This window comes from Nerophis ophidion, linkage group LG04, assembly GCF_033978795.1.
Source record: "Nerophis ophidion isolate RoL-2023_Sa linkage group LG04, RoL_Noph_v1.0, whole genome shotgun sequence".
Lineage (NCBI taxonomy): Eukaryota > Metazoa > Chordata > Actinopteri > Syngnathiformes > Syngnathidae > Nerophis > Nerophis ophidion.
The window spans coordinates 86,615,399-86,629,408 of NC_084614.1; the positions used below are offsets into that span (position 1 = coordinate 86,615,399).

General features: G+C 39.7%; 1 long non-coding RNA gene across 1 annotated transcript; it reads left to right on the plus strand.

The window, feature by feature from the left end:
- Positions 1 to 1,684: 1,684 nt before the first annotated feature.
- LOC133552138 (uncharacterized) lies at positions 1,685 to 3,509 on the plus strand. The gene is made up of 4 exons (XR_009806629.1): positions 1,685 to 1,824; positions 1,916 to 2,009; positions 2,183 to 2,284; positions 2,880 to 3,509. It is a non-coding gene; the product is annotated as an uncharacterized LOC133552138 (long non-coding RNA).
- The last annotated feature ends 10,501 nt before the right edge of the window (positions 3,510 to 14,010 follow it).

A 14,010-nucleotide genomic window follows, 5' to 3' on the forward strand; every position in this document is an offset into this window, starting at 1 on the left:
CAGCAGAGCAGAGGTTACGGTGGATCCCGTGAAATGACAGTAACTGTAACATCAGTTTGATGACATCTAACTGTAAGTACTGTATGTGAAGAAAAACCTCGAGTATAAACATCTGTAAAACCTGCGCAAACATGTGAAATACTTTTTAATCCATTTGCTCCTCCATCTCTCATTTATCCTCTGACACAGCATGCTGGCTCATCTTTAAACTGTAGCAAACAATCTAGCAGTCGTTGTCCTTATACTTTCTGCTAACCATAACTCGCCACTGAAATGATTGTGTTAAAAGTTTCTGCTGGCAGAGCCAACCAGCCCTCACTGCCACATAAACAGCTGAGAAAGGAGGAAAGAGATAGGACAGGAAGAATAACTAATGTTTTTTTTCTTTTTTGCTGTGTTTTTAATCTTATTTTGAAATTATTCAATGTTGTGACAACAGGAATATGATTAAAATGACTTGTTTCCAGTGAGATATTGTGACTTTTCTGTTGTAGAAATTACTGTTACTGCTCTAACATTTAGTTTTAATTACAATATTCAATTGTGATCCCTTTCAAAATCCTCTCCCTCTCTCTGTCTCATGTATACATAAATATAGACATATATATATATATTATAAAGCAATCATTTAGGAATGAAAAAGAAAATTATTGATAGACGCCCCTGCAAAATATTAACAAATCTTATCCTTTACTGTGACACATTGACCTCTAAACTGTTCTTTCTTTAAATATTGACTTTCTTTAATATATGTTTTGCATGTCTCAGTGAAGATGCTGGTCCAGGTGAAGTACAACCAACAGCAGAAGTATGTGAAGCTGGATGACGTTGAGGGACAGTTTGACTTTCTCCAATTCCATGAAAAAGGTGTTTCAATTTACTTAATCTTGCCTTAAAAACAGTTTAAAAATAGACCCACTTTCTTTAAAAACCTCATGTTGTATACTCTGGTGTCTTTACATGCCTGAAGCAGATTCCTTTATAAATGGGGATAATTTACTCAACATGTGTGCCACCTAGAATGTAAAGCATTTTATACACAAGAACAGTTAACTGAGAAAAGCCAATACTTCACTTTTAAATTTGGACTTAAGAAGTGTCAGGGTTACTTGAGGGAAAAAATCACCAGTGGATGACTCCATCTAACTAGAACAGTCATTTGCTGTGAGACAAATGAAACTGCACATAAAGCACATAAATCACAATTTTCTCATATTGTTTTCCAGTCATTGAGAGATTTTGCCTGCCACCCGATGCAAGCATTATGTACAAGGATGCAACAGGGACAGAAGTTGATGCGGAAATATTCAGCGACCTGGTTGGACAAGGCAATGTGGTGCTGACAATATTCTCAAGCCAGGGTGAGATATAAAATCATGTATTATCAGGCACTCTGTACACTACTGAATAAAATGATCAAATGTTTTTTTCTTTTATTCCTTTAGAATTTTCAGACCTGTCCTTGTCCTCTGCATCTGAGATCTCTGACTCTAGCTTCAACTCAAGCGGAACTCTTACCATGGATGAGATCCCTCGCAAGAGAATAAGCATGATGCAACATCAGCTAAACAGGTTTGAACAAAGCTTGATTCTCTTGAGTTTTTTTACACATTAAAACAGTTTTTGCGTGTCAAGGATAGCTGTTTATCACCATATTTTGCATTTTCATGTTTTTGTTTTTCATCAGTTGATTGAAGCTGTGTTAAAAGCCAAGTCTGGCAGTGAAGCAGTACTTCAGGAGTACCAAACAACAGAAACCCTAACAGATATCACAAGACGACAAATGGTCAACATACTGGTGGCTCACATGATTGATAGTCATGGGTATGTATGTTTTTACATTCTATTTTTTTGTGCTTGATAACAACATGGCCATTACATGGATCTAGATTAAAAATTTGATATCTCCTATCAGAAACCTTCCCACTAAAGCAGTCAGAGAGGAATATGCTCTTGGCATAGTGACACTGTTCCCGTCTCTCAAGGATCCATACACCAAGAAAGGCTATGTAATTCTTATTTTTATTATTTATATGACTATTTTCATGTCATTCTTGCATCAACATTTATTTCAATAATTGCAATTTTTGGCCCTGATGCTATGTGCATAGCACTGATATGAATTCTCTGAGATTTCTCATGAACTAAGTATGACAATGAATTTAATCTTTTTTCATTTCAGGAACACTTCTATGATGCTGCTTGTAGTGACGACTATGACTGGTTAAATATGGATTAGCAATCACTTCAGGGTGTCGGGTCAGGACAGCAATTATTCATTCAGGTGAGTGCAGGAGAAATAATAGATTGTCCAAGTCCAGATTTGCAGGTTCAATTGTATATTGAATTGTTCGTTTGCATTTGTGTATGTGTGTGGTTTCCTAAACAAACAAATACAAGTATTGTAAATTAACTAAAGTGACCACAATACAATTGAATATAGGCACAAGCATGCAACATGGCTGTTAAATATACATTACTTAGCTGTGTATACACAGTTTACATAAATCCACAGAATTTGAACATCCCAGCCCTAAGTAATGTAATAATTACTAGAATTTAAATAGCATCACAACAATAATTCTAAATTGTCAATTGGGGCTAACAAACATGTCTAATGCTACAAACAGGCCCCAATCAGGGTATGATATTTAGCTAGCAGTTAGCTTGCGAACCTGATGACAAACAGCCATTAGACAACAATAAAACTGACCAAATGAGTTGCAATATAGTTTTAAGCACAAAACAGGTTATATTAAAGTGTATATAAAGTAACTCACTTTGTATTGACGCACACTGTCAATTAAACAAATGACATCGAAGTTCACCGTAACTTTCAGAGCTTGCTGATATAGTGATGTGTTCAATGCCCCCTCCAGTGTCGTAAAAGTGAACTACACTCAAGCAACTCAATGACACAAAAAGAAAACAAGCGTTTCAGAGACAGTCTTTTGTACACTGCTAGTAGCACAGGATACATTTCTTGGCGTCTGAAAACAGTCCAAAGGAAAATTCGGCGTGGATCTGAGGCGCCACCAAGTAGCTCTTTGAACCTTTCTTCAGGAGGCCCAAAGTTCCAAAGGATTGTCAATGTCGACAATCAGCTTGATGGGGATGCTTGTCAAGAGGCAGTATCTTTGCTCAACCATACCACAGACAATTCCGTGATTCTCCAGAAGATGAGAGAGACATTTCAGCACCGTCAGAAGCTTGTTAATGACCCAGGTACAAGTGCTGATATCCTCTCCATCTTCCCAAGATTCCTCGATACAAAAGGATTGGTAAGTTTGGAATGAGATGTTTGGAGCAGCCTGACATTTGAAAGTATTTCCTTCGGTGGTAGTTAAATATCTTCTTTCTTAAAGGTGGAGCAAGACTTCATTCTCCTATTTGATGATGAGACATCCTCCAGGCTGCTTCAGAAGTGGGATGTGTTCTTCAAACCAAACATCATAAAAGAGGCTAAGCGACTTACTTCAGCACCAGAGTTGCGGCGCTTGTTACAGTGAGCAGAATGTTCCATTGGAAGTGAGGAGGCAACATGCGAGTTTTATTTGTTTTTCTTCTTTTAAAGTATCTCCTGTATCTCTGAAAATGTATCTGATATTTGGAATAAATATGAACATTAGATAGAGGAAATGTGAAAATTCTTGAGTTAATTCTTGTGAATCTTTGTCCTCAGCTTACGACCATGAAATGGCCTCCCTGTTGTTGCTCATACATCTCCTTCCACCACCACCAGGAGGACCGAAGTCTCCAAAAATCAGTGCATGTGATGCCATTGAGAGACTTGTTGTCTTTCATAAGGTAATATTATGAAAGTGATAACTACTTGTCATGTGTCATGTTCTTAGCCACATGTGAAAATGAAGGCAGTTAAAAAGTGAATGAAACTTAAATTAAGTCTTAACACTCATTCCGATCTTTGCACTGAGATTGAGAGGATGTTTGAATAATGACTTTAATAATGTTTTTTTGTGGCAGCACAATATTCTGGTGTCTAATACTTAGTTTCCTTCTCTCAACCTAAGTCATGCTGCAGTATGGAGGAGCATCTCCGCAACCAGCAGGGTCGGCAGCCATACCTCCTCGCTGTTGGCCGTCAGAAGAGCAAGATCGACAGCTTCTACATCGCCATAGATAAGCATCTCATCCCATGCCAGGCAAACCGCTCCCTTGGGGCATTTGTTAAACTTTTCAAAGCACATTTTGATGAATATAAAGTTGGGCTTGTTGTTTCTTTCAACTTTGATGTGTTGTACTTCTGTAGCCTGTTTCATGATGTATGGCTTTTGATTATTTCTTTTTCAATCTACAATTCCAATAAATAACACGTATTTCCAGATTACTGATAACTTTTTCAAAATAAAATGTAATTCCTGAATAAGATAATTGTATCGAATCCAATGGATTGTCTGGTCCTAGAATCTCTTTGTAATGTTTGTTTGATTCCCCCAAAATACGACACAGTCTAATTTGAAAAACATATGTGCCTCGTCGGCTGTAGTAAAAAAAACAAAAACCCATGCCTCCTCGGTCTAACCTCTCCCAGCCCTTTATCTGCCGTGTCATAGATGGATCAGAGACCACCTTTGCCCCTAACCCCCACTTCTTCTCCACTACCAAGAGAACAGTAATTAATCCGAGCTGAGTTTTTGAAAATATTCCAACATGACTTTTTACTTTCATTTTGTATCAAAGCTGAGTTGTGCTCTCTGGTTTATTTTGCAAATGAACCGACAGAACATGATCATGTACAAGACTCGCCTACCCACAATGCACTGCAGCCCAACGCTCCTGGTCGGATGTTTGTATCGGGGTTCATGGAGAGATGCGGTAAAGAGTGGTAGCCAAGACACACGGTCACACTCGGCAATTATTTTGACCTGGGGAGCAGATTTAGAGGAAAAAATGTGTCTGGGGGGCCGGGATATCTGATTTTCAGGTACAAAAAACTTCACAATGACACAAAATAAACACAACAGTTAAACCTCACACTAAAAACAAGACATTTACTTGTACGTTCAAAAGACAGACTAGAACAAGACAAGACATGCAATGTCATCTACAAAATGTTATGTAAATGTTAGTCATTACACATGTGGCTATGGTTTTGATGTATTTGTTACAGACATGTTTACGTCAAGTAACATCACATGGTTCCATTTGCACCTTTCAACAAATCTGAAAAGGAATATTAAGAAGTAAGACTTATATTTAATCCTACCTCTTCTCCGAGCACACGGTGACTGTACATACGGGTCGAAAAATGTCTGTGGAGTTTTAAGGCAAATACCAGATGAGTCGCCCGCTGGCCTCTTCTAAAATTAGCTCAAATAGCAGCACTTACCAGTGAGCTGCCTCTATTTTTTAAATTGTATTTATTTACTGGCAAGCTCGTCTCGCTTTGCTCGACATTTTTAATTCTAAGAGAGACAAAACTCAAACAGAATTTGAAAATCCAAGAAACTATTTTAAAGACTTGGTCTTCACTTGTTTAAATAAATTCATTCATTTTTTTACTTTGCTTCTTATGACTTTCAGAAAGACAGTTTTAGAGAAAAAATACAACCTTAAAAATGATTTTAGGATTTTCAAAAACATATACCTTTTTACCTTTTAAATTCCTTCCTCTTCCTGACAATTTAAATCAATGTTCAAGTAAATTAATTTTTTTTATTGTAAAGAATAATAAATACATTTTAATCTAATTCTTTATTTTAGCTTCTGTTTTTTCGACAAAAATTATTTGTGAAGTATTTCTTCAATTATGATTAAAATTAAAAAAAATTATTGTGGCAAATCTAGAAAAACCTTTAGAATCAAATTTAAATCTTATTTCAAAGTCTTTTGAATTTCTTTTAAAATTCTTCTGGAAAATCTAGAAGAAATGATTTGTCTTTGTTAGAAATATAGCTTGGTCCAACTCGTTATATATTCTAACAAAGTGCAGATTGGATTTTAACCTATTTAAAACATGTCATCAAAATTCTAAAATTAATCTTAATCAGGAAAAAATACTAATGATGTTCCATAAATTCTTTTTTTAGATTTTTTCAAAAAGATTCGAATTAGCTAGTTTTTCTCTCCTTTTTTTCGGTTGAATTTTGAATTTTAAAGAGTCGAAATTGAAGATAAACTATGTTTCAAAATTTAATTTTGATTTTTTTCCTGTTTTCTCCTCTTTTAAACCGTTCAATTAAGTGTTTTTTTCATCATTTATTCTCTACAAAAAACCTTCCGTAAAAGGAAAAAAAATGTATGACGGAATGACAGACAGAAATACCCATTTTTTTATACATATAGATTTATTTATTAAAGGTAGATTGAGCAAATTGGTTATTTCTGGCAATTTATTTAAGTGTGTATCAAACTGGTAGCCCTTCGCATTAATCAGTACCCAAGAAGTAGCTCTTGGTTTCAAAAAGGTTGCTGACCCCTGATATAAATGAATGTAACGATGGTAATAAAATGTTATATAGCAAAGTAAAAGTTGTGTTTCTTATCTAAGTAAATGTAACTCGTTACTACTCACCTACGTGGATAAGTGTGTTCACCTTTGACAGGTACGACAAAATAAAAATAAAAATGATCACCATCGAGTTTAGGTGACTTGAAACAAGCATGCATTCAATGTTTGGCTTTACCGTGTCTACTTTTACTTTCACTTTCTTTGATATTCTGCCAGCAGAAGCGTCTGCCTCACACTTTTCCCCCACGTTCAGCACTTTGGCCACAGCGAGTCCATCTCATGAAGGCTTTCTGCTGACTTTTTTACTCAGGATGAAACTTCCTGATGCAACCCTGGCCGGGAATCGAACCCATGCGAGGCAGATGCGTGTCCCGTTACCAGAGGTGGGACCAAGTCATTTTTTTGTGAGTCACAAGTAAGTCTCAAGTCTTTGCCCTCAAGTCTCGAGTCAAGTCCCGAGTCAAGACAGGCAAGTCCGAGTCAAGTCCAAAGTCAATACTGGAAAGTCTCAAGTCAAGTCCCAAGTCCTGCATTTTGGGTTTCGAGTCATTTCAAGTCTTTTTAACCACAGACTAATATATGTACACAGATTGTGTATGCTTTTAAAACGCTGTATGTATTTATTATTAAAAAAAACAGTGCCGACATTGCACTTCATAATAGCACTATTAACCAGTTATTCTAAACATTTAACTCATTCCTTTACAGTACAAACACATCTGAAAAAACAAGTGCAACTGTACTTATTTGCACAAAAGTGTTAACATTGTATTTCCATGGAATATTGCATTGTAACTAGTTCATCAGCAGTTTATGTCATGTTGTCACCTTATCTCATTGATCTCATCTCATACTGTATGTGTTTATGTCTGTGTACACATGAAAAACCACAAATACATGAACATAACAATGAACAGTGCTGTACTTGTTAGATGTCAGGGCCCGATGCAATATGTACACATATTCTTAATATAGTATACATTTTAACTGACCTTTATTTGACTATGTTTGTCTTTTTGTAGGTGGCTAAAATACGCGGTGCTGCTGACCGCCGTCTAATATTACGTTACTGTGTGTGATACATTCATTAACGTAACGTTATGTGTAGGTACCTCATGCAACCCTGCTTAAAAAAAATCACTTGACAATAAGTATGAATAAGGTAACATCTGCAGTGGACGCAACAGATTGCCGTGTTTGCAATGACGTTATAACCATAGACATCTTATAAGTAGACGCAGAATTGGCTGCTGTGACGCAAGCAATTTGGCCGCCATCTTGAAGTGGTGATGAGGAGCCGGCAAACAGCCTAAACCAACATTTGACAGGTAGAAAAAAAAGATGCTGGGCTGGTATTCAGCATTTTCCTGCTCAATTGAGCGGACTGTTGAAAATAGGAATTGGAGGATTACTTTTCACAAGTAAGAATTTACATTAGCATACTATTGGTTGTATTTTGTGAAAATAATATTACCTCAGAGTTAAGCAGGAGCAAAGAACTACAATATTTGTATGTGAAAATCACAAAGAAATCTTCTGGGGGAGGATGACCCCACTACAGGTATGTGGTTTACAAACTTTCAGGCCCAACTAAAACAAAATTCACCAGCCGCCACTGATTATGATGCATTCTCATTTTATTGTAACCACAGATAAGTCTTCAAGTAACAATATTCAAATACTAACTTTGTTGAGTAAGACAGAATTGTTTTATTCTGAATCCAGTGAAACAGATTGGTGGTTTTAGCTGAAATAAAGACTTCCAGGTGTTTATATATGTTTAAGTATTTGGCAGACACTTGTACCCCCTGTGAACATTTTTTTAATTCAAGTACCCCCTAATCAGAGCAAAGCATTTTTGGTTGAAAAAAGAGATAAAGAAGTAAAATACAGCACTATGTCATCAGTTTCTGATTTATTAAATTCTATAACAGTACAAAATATTGCTCATTTGTAGTGGTCTTTCTAGAACTATTTAAAAAAAAAAAAGATGTAAAAATAACTAAAAGCTTTTTGAAAAATAAACAAGTGATTCAATTTTAAATAAATATTTCTTCACATAAAAGTAATCAACTTAAAGTGATCGGTAGAAAGCTCCGCCCCTCTCTTCACCCGAGTGTCCAAAACATAAGGCCGAACCTCGGCCGGATAGTCGAACCTCGGATTCAGGAGGAACAGTGTGGTTTTCGTCCTGGTCGTGGAACTGTGGACCAGCTCTATACTCTCGGCAGGGTTCTTGAGGGTGCATGGGAGTTTGCCCAACCAGTCTACATGTGCTTTGTGGACTTGGAGAAGGCATTCGACCGTGTCCCTCGGGAAGTCCTGTGGGGAGTGCTCAGAGAGTACGGGGTATCGGACTGTCTTATTGTGGCGGTCCGCTCCCTGTATGATCAGTGTCAGAGCTTGGTCCGCATTGCTGGCTGTAAGTCGGACACGTTTCCAGTGAGGGTTGGACTCCGCCAAGGCTGTCCTTTGTCACCGATTCTGTTCATAACTTTTATGGACAGAATTTCTAGGCGCAGCCAAGGCGTTGAGGGGTTCCGGTTTGGTGGCCACGGGATTAGGTCTCTGCTTTTTGCAGATGATGTAGTCCTGATGGCTTCATCTGGCCGGGATCTTCAGCTCTCACTGGATCGGTTCGCAGCCGAGTGTGAAGCGACCGGAATGAGAATCAGCACCTCCAAGTCCGAGTCCATGGTTCTCGCCCGGAAAAGGTTGGAGTGCCATCTCCGGGTTGGGGAGGAGACCCTGCCCCAAGTGGAGGAGTTCAAGTACCTAGGAGTCTTGTTCACGAGTGGGGGAAGAGTGGATCGTGAGATCGACAGGCGGATCGGTGCGGCGTCTTCAGTAATGCGGACGTTGTATCGATCCGTTGTGGTGAAGAAGGAACTGAGCCGGAAGGCAAAGCTCTCAATTTACCGGTCGATCTACGTTCCCATCCTCACCTATGGTCATGAGCTTTGGGTCATGACCGAAAGGATAAGATCACGGGTACAAGCGGCCGAAATGAGTTTCCTCCGCCGTGTGGCGGGGCTCTCCCTTAGAGATAGGGTGAGAAGCTCTGCCATCCGGGAGGAACTCAAAGTAAAGCCGCTGCTCCTCCACATCGAGAGGAGCCAGATGAAGTGGTTCGGGCATCTGGTCAGGATGCCACCCGAACGCCTCCCTAGGGATGTGTTTAGGGCACGCCCAACTGGTAGGAGGCCACGGGGAAGACCCAGGACACGTTGGGAAGACTATGTCTCCCGGCTGGCCTGGGAACGCCTCGGGATCCCCCGGGAAGAGCTAGACGAAGTGGCTGGAGATAGGGAAGTCTGGGCTTCCCTGCTTAGGCTGCTGCCCCCGCGACCCGACCTCGGATAAGCGGAAGATGATGGATGGATGGATGGAACTTAAAGTGTCCTCTTTGGGGATTGTAATAGAGATCCATCTGGATTCATCAACTTCATTCTAAACATTTCTTCACAAAAAAAAAAACTTTAACATCAATATTTATGGAACATGTCCACAAAAAATCTAGCTGTCAACACTGAATATCTCATTGTTGCATTTCTTTTCACAGTTTATGAATTTACATTCATATTTTGTTGACGTATTATTCAGTAAATATATTTATAAAGGATTTTGAATTGTTGCTATTTTTAGAATATTTAAAAAAATATCATGTACCCCTTGGCATACCTTCAAGTACCCCCATTTGAGAACCACTGGTCTATAGGTCCGTAAGATATATAGATATCTAATGTATTCATACATTGTTTATGTAAGATATACGCATGTATATATAACCTAATCATATTGTTTCTTTAACTTAAAAATAGCTGACTGTTTTTTTCCCCTTCTCTGGGATTATATTCCCAGTTTTGATCTCCGACGTCTGGTCACTTATAGCATATAAGAATATTCTATTTCTGTTAGGCAAATTATGAACATGCCAAGACATGTGTCTTTTATCATAGTTACACGTATGACAAAAAAAGCGCGTGAGTATCAGTGGTATTCAGTGAGTTAATATGAATTAAATGTGCTGACAATTCATTGCTCCTGCCAAAGGAATTGCCCTGAGTGGAGCGGATCACCACTCCAAGATGGCGGCCGCGCGTCACGTCAGCGGCAATAGGCAGTAGCGCTCGATGCTGTGTCTACTTATAAGATGTCTATGGTTCTAACGTTAGCAGTGAGTTTACAGCCTCACTCATTTAACTACACAACGAATAAAAGTTACGTTACTCAGCCAATAAACGTTAGCTTACATTCAAAACGTACCCTTCTTTGTGCAACTTCAAATGTCGAACGAAGTTGGAAGTTGTTGCGTCTCCGTCTGTAATCTTCCAACCGCATGTTTTGTATACGGCGATTCCTGTTTTGTTGACCAAGTCGTACTTTTAATACCCGAACGAAACAATTTATGGCATAAATTTATTCACTTATTCTTCTGTTGTTTGAAAGCTCTTCTTTGTTGGTTTTCCTGCAACTTTATTGGATGAATGCTGTGTGACGAAAACAATATGGATGTAATTTGATTGGCTGTTGTACTGACAGGTAGCGCACAGGCTGTCATCGCACACATGTTGACAAACACGCGTACACAATGGAAGATACGGAGCGCTCCTGAATAACTTTTTAATTGTTGGGTTTTGGGGAAAGTAGCAATGATCGTGGTGACTGCTTGTATTATCTGGAGCAGTTTACCAAAGGACAGCCCAGAGAGTTGGTGCACAGTTGCCTCTATATGCCTACAGAGAGAGGCTATGCTACAGCAAAACGCCTACTAAGGAAACACTTTGGAAATCCTTCAAAAATAACAGCAGCCTACATGGACAAAATTATGGCATGGCCAAACATCAAGTCTGAGGATGTAAAAAATCTCCAAGCTTTCGCACTGTACTTGCGAGAATGCTCCAATGCCATGGATGAGCTGCAGTACTTGGACGAACTCAACATGCCAGCTAGCATGAAGATTCTCATACAAAAGCTGCCACACAAAATAAGGGAGCAGTGGAGAGGAAAAGCAGCCGACATTGTTGACCAACAAAGGCGACGTGCTTGTTTCACAGACATTGTGAAATTTATTGAACAGCAAGTCAGAATTGCTTCGGATCCTGTCTTTGGCGACATTCAAAACATCCTTCGAAATAAAGCAGTAACCAAACCCAAGCCTATACATCAACGCAAATCACAGTTCAGAAGGAACAGTTTCGCAACTCATGTGACAGTTGTCGTTAAACCTACACCGGCTCCACACCTTAATAGGTTTGTGAACACCTCCTGTCTTTACTGTACAAGTGAACATGCATTGGAGGACTGTCCGATACTGGAAAATAAGGCACACAGGGAAAAGCTTGACTTTCTAAAAGAAAAAGGCCTGTGTTTTGGTTGCCTGTGCACAGGGCACCTGAGCAAGAGTTGCGACAGGCGCATCACGTGCTCTTACTGCAACAAGACGCATCCCAAAGTGCTACATATTGACAGGAGACATCTGGAAAGTGGAGAAAATAGCCAACTTCCAAAGGTAAAAGCAGATATTTGCACTACATCCTCAACTTGTGGCCATACAGGGGCTGGCAAATATGGAATTTTACCCATCCTGCCCGTTCAAGTGAAGTACTCAAACGGCAGCAAGATAGTCCAGACATATGCTTTCCTGGATCCAGGAAGCACAGGGACCTTCTGTTCTGAACATTTGGTGAACAGGCTGAACACAGAAGGCCGAAAAACAAAAACCCACTTGCGCACCTTGGGGCACAGTAAGGTGGTCCCGAGCAGTGGTCTGGAAATCTCTCAGCTTACTTGTAGTAAGTTTTTTTCAGCTTCCTGATGTCTTCACTCAAAGGCAGATGCCCGTGTACACTAACAATCTGATTGGTGAGGCAGAACTTGATAAGTGGCCTTACCTCCAAGGCATTAAAATTCCTCGGATAACTGCCAACGTGGACCTGTTAATTGGTACCAACGCCTCAAAGTGAATGGAACCACGGGAGGTGATTAACAGCCACGGAGATGGACCTTATGCTGTCAGAACCCTATTGGGGTGGGTGATTAATGGGCCATTACAAGGCAGTGACACGCCCCACAGTTACTGTTAACAGTTTGGAGGAACCGCTTATGAACCAGTACATGCATGATTTCAATGAGCAGGGATCCAAAGATCAAAAGGATATGTCAAAAAAGGAAAAGAAGCCCAAGATAGAGAAGCCCAGCAGGAAGACACCAAAAAGAAAACGGAGCGCAGATGACAGTGACGGTGAAAGAAAAGTCAGTCGAATGCGAACAATACGCCAGGCAGTCTCCAAGGCCGTGTCGAAACAGCGGGAAATCCTTCTGGGTGACGGAGGCCGTGAGGATGAAGAGCAGGATGACCCAGAGGAAGCTTACCTGGATCCTGATGAGTCTGGCAGTGATGAAGACTTCATGGTGGAAGATGACGAGGACAGCGACTATGGCAAGTCCAAAAAGAGAAGAGTTCCCCGAAAGAGGAGGAAGAAAACGACCCCGAGAGTCCTTTGGGAGAAGAAGAGGAGGAAACTGAGAAGAAAAAAAAGCTCTCCTACCCCCAAGGTGACGAAGAAAGCTGATGGCCAGGAGTAGGAAAAGAAGACAGCTACAGTCTACATGTACTGTTGGTAATAGATCACCTGTATTGGATGTGCATAAGGAAATGGAGGCAGAGGCAATATATCGCTGACCTTTTTTGGAACAGGTGGTTTCACGAATATTTACCGTTGCTACAAGAGCGACAAAAGTGGACAAATGAAAAAAGTTTGTCTGCAAACAAAAAGGATTATCATCTAAAGACCTGTTACAAAGATATGCCTTCTAGGTGAAGGTATTGAGTAAATTAACTGCATTATTGCAAAAGGGAACATGAAAACCAAAGAAAGAGGTGTTTGTTTTTGGTATTATGGCTCTATTTTTGTTTTATTGATTCCAAATTAAATCGCTCTGTTCGTCACGCCAGCAGCAATTAGGGGCTGGTGTGTTAGAGCCAAATACACTTTCTGTCTGTCAAATTGATGACGTCACTCAAGGGGTTGGCTCCAAGGCCAAGTGCCTGGATATTTAGGGAGGAGTCAGGATCTTGCCCAGGTGTTGCTGAGTAGAGGCACAACAGTTTTTGACTGTGCCAGGCTAGTGTTTGTTTGCTCCCGTGTATTTTCCGTTTTTGAACAAAGTGTGTTATATAATTGTGACTTTATGTTAGTAAATATTTTGGTTAAACATGGACACAATTCTGGGCCTCAATTATTAGCCGGTTGCACACGTCTGAACTAGCTTCATTTATATTCGGCAACCAGTAGCAGTAAAAGTATAGGACTTTACCGCTACAGGGGTTTTGGATATTAATTATGAAATGCTGTTCCTAGATTACATCCATGCTAATAAAAAAAAAACTGCAATGATGTATATTACAGACAAAAAGTTACACACTTTATCCCATGCCTGTGCAACAGCAAACATCTGGGCCCCTGTAGAGGGGGTCCAGACTGAGGCCAAGGGAAACAAACCTCATAGCCATACCACACATAAACATGTGTGTA